General features: G+C 45.2%; 1 pseudogene; it reads right to left on the bottom strand.

The window, feature by feature from the left end:
- Positions 1-1,206: 1,206 nt before the first annotated feature.
- LOC126425505 (5S ribosomal RNA) lies at positions 1,207-1,324 on the bottom strand (annotated as a pseudogene).
- Between the last annotated feature and the right edge of the window lie 8,128 nt (positions 1,325-9,452).

Below are 9,452 nucleotides of genomic sequence, written 5' to 3'. Positions count from 1 at the left end.
TCCACGCAGAGAGCTGTTTATTTTGGCGGAAAGCCAGAGCATCGTAGATATTTATAGGCCCTTGCAGAATGTCTACGGAGACATCGTAGTGAACAAAAGCACGGTGACTTGTTGGGAGAGGCGTCTGCCATCATCGCAACAAAGTCGCTCAAACCTGTCCGATCTCCTGCAATGCTGGAACATGGGGACTCCCTCATTCGACATGAACGACGGATTACAGTCAAACATCTTATTGCACAACTGGACGTCTGTGTTGTTAGTGCTGACACACTCGCCTACCAATGGGGGTACTCAAATTTCTGTGCATCCTGGGTCCTTCTCCGCCTGACATAAAACCAGAAGATCAACGAAGGAAAATCTGTGCGCAATTTCTCGCGCTTTACGAGCCCGATTGCGACAATTTTTTTTATCGAACATCGTCACAGGAGATGAAACATGGATTCCTCTCTTCGAACGGGAAGCAAGATGCTGTGTAGTGGCGCAACATCACCTCTCCTCCGAAGAAAAAATTCAAAGCAGCGCCCTCAGCCGGTAAGGTCAAGATGACGATCTTCCGGGAGTCTGGACGGGTTATTCTGTTTGATGTCCTCCATCATGGTGCAACGATCAACTCTCAAGTATATTGTGGTACCCTCAGGAAAATGAAGAAACTATTTCAGCGTGTTCGTCGCCACAAAAAACTTCTCCACGACAACGCAAAGCATCACACAAGTCCGGATGCGAGAGGAGTTCACAAAACTTCATTGGACTGCTCTTCCTCATCCACCTTACAACCCGGATCCCGCACCTTCCGACTTCCATCTGTTTGGTCCAATGAAGTATGCACTCCGCGGGATGCAGGACGTAGCTCAGGGGGCGGTTACCGATGCAACAAGACGTTGACTCTGGCGTCGGCCAGTGCACTGGTACGAAGAGGGCATATACACCCTCCCACACAGTTGGCGTAAGGCCGTCGTATTGAACGGAAATTTTGGTGAAAAATAGGGTTTTGTAGCAAAAAAAAAAGCACTCCGTCTGCAGGCCACGAGTGGCCTACCCGGATCATCCGACCGCCGTGTCTTCCTCAGTGGAGGATGCGGATAGGAGGGGCGTGGGGTCAGCACACCGCTCTCCCGGTCGTTACGATAGTATTCTTGACCGAAGCCGCTACTATTCGGTCAAGTAGCTCCGCAATTGGCATCACGAGGCAGAGTGCACCCCGAAACATGGCAACAGCGCATGGCGGCCCAGATGGTCACCCATCCAAGTGCCGACCACGCCCGACAGCGCTTAACTTCGGTGATCTCACGGGAACCTGTGTAGCCACCGCGACAAGGCCGTTGCCTTTTGTAGCCAAAAGAGTGGGGAATAATTTGGTGTATTAGAATCCTGAATAAAACCAACGTGCTTTCAGAGAAAAATATGTTGCACTACTTATTGAACACCTCTCGTAACTATACTACATGTGTCCCAAAACACTTGACTGGAATACTCTGGAAATTACTTCTGTATCCAGCGATGACTCTACAAGCAAGGTAACATACTGGATCCTCACTATCAGTGCTGGGTTGTTGATTAAATAGTGTCAGCAGCACCAACAAAATTACCGTAAGGAAATGCTACGAACTGAAAATGAAAACGACATAATAAGTGAGATACTCTGTCAGTAAGTGAGATACTCAGTCCATGTTTAGCAATTCTATACAACCGCTCTCTCACAGAAAGATCCGCTCCTAAAGACTGGAAAATTGCTCAAGTCATACTAATACCTAAAAATGGAAATAGGAGTAATCCGCTGAATTACAGGCCCATATCGCTAAGATCGATTTTAATAGGGTTTGGGAACATACAGTGTGTTCGAACATTATGAATACCTCGAAGAAAACGATGTATTGCCACATAGTCAGCCCGGATTCAGAAAATATCGTTCTTGTGAAACACAACTAGCTCTTTATGCTCATGAAGTAATCGGTGCTATCCATAGGGGATGTGATATTGATTCCTTATTTTTAGATTTCCAGAAAGCTTTCGACACCGTTACTCACAAGCGTCTTCTAACCAAACTGCGTGCCTACGGAGTATCGTCTCAGTTATGCTACTGGATTCGTGATTTCTCGTCAGAAAGGTCACAGTTCGTAGTAATAGAAGGAAAGTCATCGAGTAAAATAGAAGTAATATCCGTGGTTCCCCAAGTAAGTGTTATAAGCCCTCTACTGTTCCTGATCTATATTAACGACGTAGGAGACAATTTGAGTAGCCCTCAGATTGTTTGCAGATGATGCTGTCATTTACCGTGTTGTAGTCATCAGATGATCAATTCGAACTGCAAAATGATACGTTATCTGTATGGTGCGAAAAGTGGCAGTTGACCCTGAATAAAGAAAAGCGTGAAGTTATCCGTATGAGTACTAAAAGAAATCCGCTAAATTTCGATTATGTAATAAGTCACACAAATCTGAAGGCTGTAAATCCAGCTAAATACTTAGGGACTACAATTACAAATAACTTAAATTGGAACGATCACATACATACTGTTGTGGGTAGAGCAAACAAAAGACTGGGTTTCATTGGCAGAACACTTAAATGGTGTAACAGGCCGACCAAAGAGACTGCTTACACTACGCTTCTCCGCCCTATTCTGGAGTACTGCTGTGCGGTGTGGGATCCGCATCGGGTGGGATTGACGGATGACATCGAAAAAGTTCAAAGAAGGGCAGCTCGTTTTGTACTATCGCGAAATAGGGGAGATAGTGCCACAAACATGATATGTGGATTGGAGTGGCAAACATTGAAACAAAGGCACTTTTCGCTGCGACAGGGTCTTCTCATGAAATTTCAATCATAGTTTCCTCCTCCGATTGAGACACCATTCTGTTGGCACCCACCTACATAGGGAGAATTGATCATCACGATAAAATAAGAGAAATCAGAGCTCGCACAGAAAAATTTAAGTGCTCGATTTTCCCGCGCGCCATTCGAGAGTGGAACGGTAGAGAGATAGCTTGAAGGTTGTTCATTGAATCCTCTGCCCGGCACTTTGTTGTGAATATCAGAGTAATCACATAGATGTAGATGTAGACGAGTGAAAAAGGACGGAGACTGGATAAACAAAAAATAGAGGAAACTTAATGATGTGTTGGCAAATGTGCCAACACCTTGTAGATAGAGGAGGACGAAATGCACGCTATCTAACGCAGACGGGCGTGAATTCTGGAACAGGATAAGTAGTGAATGCTAATAAGAAAAGTATGCAGCTCCTATTACTTAACTTTTAATCCTTGTTGTATACATCGTTCTTGATGAGACATTTCATACGATAACTATCAAACTATGTAAGGCTAATGGCGCCTTGCTAGGTCGTAGCCATTAACTTAGCTGAAGGCTATTCTGACTATCTCTCGGCAAATGAGAGAAAGGCTTCGTCAGTGTAGTCGCTAGCAAAGTCGTCGTACAACTGGGGCGAGTGCTAGTCCGTAACTCGAGACCTGCCTTGTGGTGGCGCTCGGTCTGCGATCACACAGTGGCGACACGCGGGTCCGACATGTACTAAATGGACGGCGGCCGATTTAAGCTACCACCTAGCAAGTGTGGTGTCTGGCGGTGACACCACACTTAAGATGGTCGTTTTAATGCTTCAAATGTTCTCCATAGTCTCTTCTTCCCCGACACTTGTATTCAACGCAGTGTACGTTCTCAGAGACATGTGAAACTGTCACAAAAGTCCTTCTTTGGGGTATTATTCAGCTCGCGCCGCAGGTTGAGTTCATTGTCGGTTACATCATCAACGAGTGGGCCCTGCATGTTCTTTTCTGCACGTTTTCCTTTTGTGATAGGTTCGTGTACGTAAGTTACGTCACCTGTCATTCTTCCGCGTTTTTCATTTCACTCAAGTTACGCCAGGCGCCTGGAGAATGTCTTAGACACTTGATCTTGAGATCTTGCCCCATTGCAATTTGTGACACAACAAAGTTGACCCACTGCGGTCGCACATTCACTTTTTAACACTATCCGCTCACAATTGACAGATCGCATGCACATCTGCTGTTCACAGTTAGTAGTGCAAACTGCCATCGTAGTTACTGTCCTGACCTCGCTTTTACACCAGGAATAAAATCAATGTTGGGACTTTTTGGACGAATGGTGAATATTCGTGGGACTGTCTCAGTATTCACTTCTGCGGGTTTCTGAGAAGGAATTGTAGTTGTATAAGTAAACAGAGCGCTGTAGGATCATCAGACAGAGAAGTATGTTCCAACAGAAAGTAAGCCGAACCACTGGAAAGATAAGAGTTTATTAGCAAGAAGGGAAAAGGAAAGCATCGCTGTTCAGGCCACAGACGAGCCACTCGGAACCAACCGACCGTCATATCATTCTCAGTCTGTGGTATCGTGTAGATGAGGTATGGAGGGGCACACCGCACTCCCGGCCGATATCTATTCAGCAGATCTGGAGCCGCTACTACTCGTTCAGTTATCTCCTCTACTGTCATCACGAGCCTTAACACATCCCGCTCCAGTCCTCCCAGCTTCCTTCCTGACAGCATGGGGATTCAAACACGGGTTCCACACGTGGCATACAGCCTCGTTGATGGATTCACATGAAGGGTGACCGGTCCCCATACGCCGATATGATATTACTAAGGTATTTGAAATGAAATAAATGAAGAACGAATATTCCTGAGGTGAAACCTGCTTCTTATGTGTATGGATTCACATGAAGGGTGACCGGTCCCCATACGCCGATATGATATTACTAAGGTATTTAAAATGAAATAAATGAAGAACGAATATTCCTGAGGTGAAACCTGCTTCTTATGTGTATTCGGTCATTATTTAAGACTGAATGAAAATCTTTTCTTGTTTACTCTGTAGGTCTGACTCTATTATGGGACAATTAATACCGGATGATTCAAGTAGAAAACTCAAACAGAAAACAGATTTCAGTTTTTTCCTACAGACAAACTGTTGTTGTTGTTGTGGTCTTCAGTCCTGAGACTGGTTTGATGCAGCTCTCCATGCTACCCTATCCTGTGCAAGCTTCTCCATCTCCCAGTACCTACTGCAACGTACATCCTCGCTTTTCTCACCATTGCCAGTCTACATTTTATATCCTCTCTACTTCGACCATCATCAGTTATTTTGCTCCCCAAATAGCAAAACTCCTTTACTACTTTAAGTGTCTCATTTCCTAACCTAATTCCCTCAGCATCACCCGACTTAATTTGACTACATTCCATTATTCTCGTTTTGCTTTGGTTGGTGTTCATCTTATACCTTCCTTTCAAGACACTATCCATTCCGTTCAACTGCTCTTCCAAGTCCTTTGCTGTCTCTGACAGAATTACAATGTCATCGGCGAACCTTAAAGTTTTTATTTCCTCTCCATGGATTTTAATACCTACTCCGAATTTTTCTTTTGTTTCCTTTATTGGTTGCTCAATATACAGATTGAATAACGTTGGGGAGAGGCTACAACCCTATCTCACTCCCTTCCCAACCACTGCTTCCCTTTCATGCCCCTCGACTCTTATAACTGCCATCTGGTTCTGTACAAATTGTAAATAGCCTTTCGCTCCCTGTATTTTACCCCTGCCACCTTTAGAATTTGAAAGAGAGTATTCCAGTCAACATTGTCAAAAGCTTTCTCTAAGTCTACAAATGCTAGAAACGTAGGTTTGCCTTTTCTTAATCTAGCTTCTAAGATAAGTCGTAGGGTCAGTATTGCCTCATGTGTTCCCATATTTCTATGGAATCCAAACTGATCTTCTCCGAGGTCGGCTTCTATCAGTTTCTCCATACGTCTGTAAAGAATTCGCGTTAGTATTTTGCAGTCGTGACTTATTAAACTGATAGTTCGGTAATTTTCACATCTGTCAACACCTGCTTTCTTTAGGATTGGAATTATTATATTCTTCTTGAAGTCTGAGGGTATTTCGCCTGTCTCATACATTTTGCTCACCAGATGGTTGAGTTTTGTCAGGACTGGCTCTCCCAAGGCTGTCAGTAGTTCTAATGGAATGTTGTCTACTCCCGGGGCCTTGTTTCGACTTAGGTCTTTCAGTGCTCTGTCAAACTCATCACGCAGTATCATATCTCTCATTTCATCTTCATCTACATCCTCTTCCATTTCCATAATATTGCCGTCAAGTACATCACCCTTGAATAGACCCTCTATATACTACTTCCACCTTTCTGCTTTCCCTTCTTTGCTTATAACAATGAAACATAAAAACACAATGCGCTTGTCACTGGACAGACGAGGGCTCAACGTTTTATGTTCGCACACACTCTGTACCATACACTCAACACGAACGCCGTGCGTCGTTCGTGAAACATCGAAACGGTACTCCATTTTATTTCACACACGAATCAACCGGTCCCTGTGTGCCGAATCAACCGCTTAAACGGTTTCTGAAGAGTAGCTGCTATAGGTGAGACAAAGACTGTCTTTTATGTTCTCCCACAAAAAATAAGAAAAAAAATCGCAATGTGCGATTACTGGTGACCTGGAAGTTGAACGACATCTTGTCATTCACCTATTCCAAACTAAAGTTGTGGGATGGTGTTATTCTGATAATGTCCGCCCCCGGTAGCTGAGTGGTCATCGCGACAAGCTGTCAATCCGAAGGGCCCGGGTTCGATTCCCGGCTGGGTCGGAGATTTTCTCCGCTAAGGGGCTGGGTGTTGTGTTGTCCTAATCATCGTCATTTCATCCCCATCCACGTGCAACTCAAATATGTCGCGCATGGCACTAGGCAGAAGATGGTTCAAAGTTTTAACATACAGGTGTGCTGTTGTTCGTTTGTGGCAACACATCGAAAGACTTGCACTATGCGAGCGGTCTAACAGACGGTAGGCCCGCGTCACACGACATTTATTTATTAAGATAATGCTCCACCTCAACGTGAAAATGAGGCTGGGTGCCGTCACGTATAAAAATGAAATCATTGGAATCTGCTTAAAGCTGAGGGAACAATCAATTTTTCAGCATGTCCAGGTATAACATTCCTGTAACAGTTTCCTGAACAAAAGACAAAGGACCATGCACATTGTGAACAGAAACAAAAAGCATTTTCGACGACGACGCCAGGGTTTTGTGACCCCAAACTTTTTCCATTATGGCAGTTTACTTCACCCGACAGGTGAAACGCCGATTCCTCCGAAAAGATGAGTCATTCGGAAAAAGTGTTCGCTGCCATATCCTGTAGAACTGAAAAGCAAAAATCGTACTTTCTCTTGCGGTCGCCGGAACGCAATTGCTGCAGTAACTGCAACTTGTAACACTTCGTATGCAGGCGTCATTTCACAAGACGCCACACCATCGTTTGAGGAAGCTGAAGTTCTTGGCCTCCGCGTCTTGTGGACGTCCCAGGGCTCCGTGTGAACGCATCTAGGATACAATCGACATTTTCATCAGACGTGCGTGGCCGACCAGTACTCTTCTCTTCGCATGTGTAACAAACTTTCAAGACTTTTGTATGCCGGTCATAAATCTCCTTGTGCAGAGGCGGCCTCTTGTCGAATCCACGGCACAATGCACGTTGCACTTGAACAGTGGATGGACTCCATGCAAATTCCAGTACAGAAAATGATTTGTTATGTAGTTCCATGTTGCTACAAACGAACAACAGCACACCTGTATGTCAAAACTTTGAACCATCTTCTGCCTAGTGACATGCGCGACATATTTCTATATTTTATACTATGTCTGTAATAAACAATTGAAATCGGTTTTTGTTTTTTGACTCTGTGTGTGAATTACCGCGTAAATGTTCACGCTGGGAGCCTTATGTGAAGAAAATTCGTTTTCTCATTCTCTATAATCGTGTGTGGAGCACCGTCAAAGAGAACCAACAGTTGCTGATTACTTCTGTATTCGGAAGGCGTCCATCGTTGCGTTGGCCGTGTCAGGAAGCCGTAGCATGTCCGACAGCCCAGGACACACGACTGACATGAACAACCTCGCGGTGCCGGCGTTTCTACGGCTTTAACTCCTATCTACATCCGCCTGTTACAACGACGGAGTTGCAACACAGATACAATACTGGACATAAAAGTTGCTACACCAAGAAGGAATGCAGATGATAAACGGGTATTCATTGGACAAATATAATAGAACTGACATGTGATTACATTTTCACGCAATTGGGATGCATAGATCATGAGAAACCAGTACCCAGAACAACCACCTCTGGCCGTTATAACAGGCTTGATACGCTTGGGCATTGAGTCAAACAGAGCTTGGATGGCGTGTGCAGGTACAGCTGCCCATGCAGCTTCAACATGATACCACAGTTCATCAAGAGTAGTGACTGGCGTATTGTGACGAGCCAGTTGCTCGGCCACCATTGACCAGACGTTTTCAATTGGTGGGAGGTCTGGAGAATATGCTGTCCAGGGCAGCAGTCGAACATTTTCTGTATCCAGAAAGGCCCCTAAAGGACCTGCAACATGCAGTCGTGCGTTATCCTGCTGAAATGTAAGGTTTCGCAGGGATCGAATGAAGGGTAGAGCCACGGGTCGTAACACATCTGAAATGTAACGTCCACTGTTCAAAATGCCGTCAATGCGAACAAGAGGTGACCGATACGTGTAACCAATGGCACCCCATACCATCATGCCGGGTGATACGCCAATATGGCGATGACGAATACACGCTTCCAACGTCCGTTCACCACGATGTCGCCAATCACGGATGCGACCATCATGATGCTGTAAACAGAATCTGGATTCACCCGAAAAAATGACGTTTTGCCATTCGTGCACCCAGGTTCGTCGTTGAGTACACCATCGCAGGCGCTCCTGTCTGTGATGCAGCGTCAAGGGTAACCGCAGCCATGGTCTCCTAGCTGATAGTCCCGCTGCTGCAAACGTCGTCGAACTGTTCGTGCAGATGGTTGTTGTGTTGCAAACGTCCCCATCTGTTGACTCAGGGATCGAGACGTGGCTGCACGATCCGTTACAGCCATGCGGATAAGATGCCTGTCATTTCGACTGCTAGTGATACGAGGCAGTTGGGATCCAGCACGCCGTTCCGTATTACCCTCCTGAACCCACCGATTCCATATTCTGCTAACAATCATTGGATCTCGACCAACGTGAGCAGCAATGTCGCGATAGGATAAACCGCAATCGCGATAGGCTACAAACGTGATGGTACGCATTTCTTCTCCTTACACGAGGCATCACAACAACGTTTCATTAGGCAACGGCGGTCAACTGCTGTTTGTGTATGAGAAATCTGTTGGAAACTTTCCTCGTGTCAGCACGTTGTGCGTGTCGCCACCGGCGTCAACCTTGTGTGAATTCTCTGAAAAGTTAATCATTTGCATATCACAGCATCTTCTTCCTGTCGGTTAAATTTCGCGTCTGTAGCACGTCATCTTCATGGTGTAGCAATTTTAATGGCCAGGAGTGTAAATATACAAGGTTACAACGAGAATCTTTAAGGACTTCGAAAAGTGTATTGGAAGT

Source organism: Schistocerca serialis, chromosome 1 (genome assembly GCF_023864345.2).
Source record: "Schistocerca serialis cubense isolate TAMUIC-IGC-003099 chromosome 1, iqSchSeri2.2, whole genome shotgun sequence".
Lineage (NCBI taxonomy): Eukaryota > Metazoa > Arthropoda > Insecta > Orthoptera > Acrididae > Schistocerca > Schistocerca serialis.
This window is presented reverse-complemented; position numbering and strand designations above follow the sequence as displayed.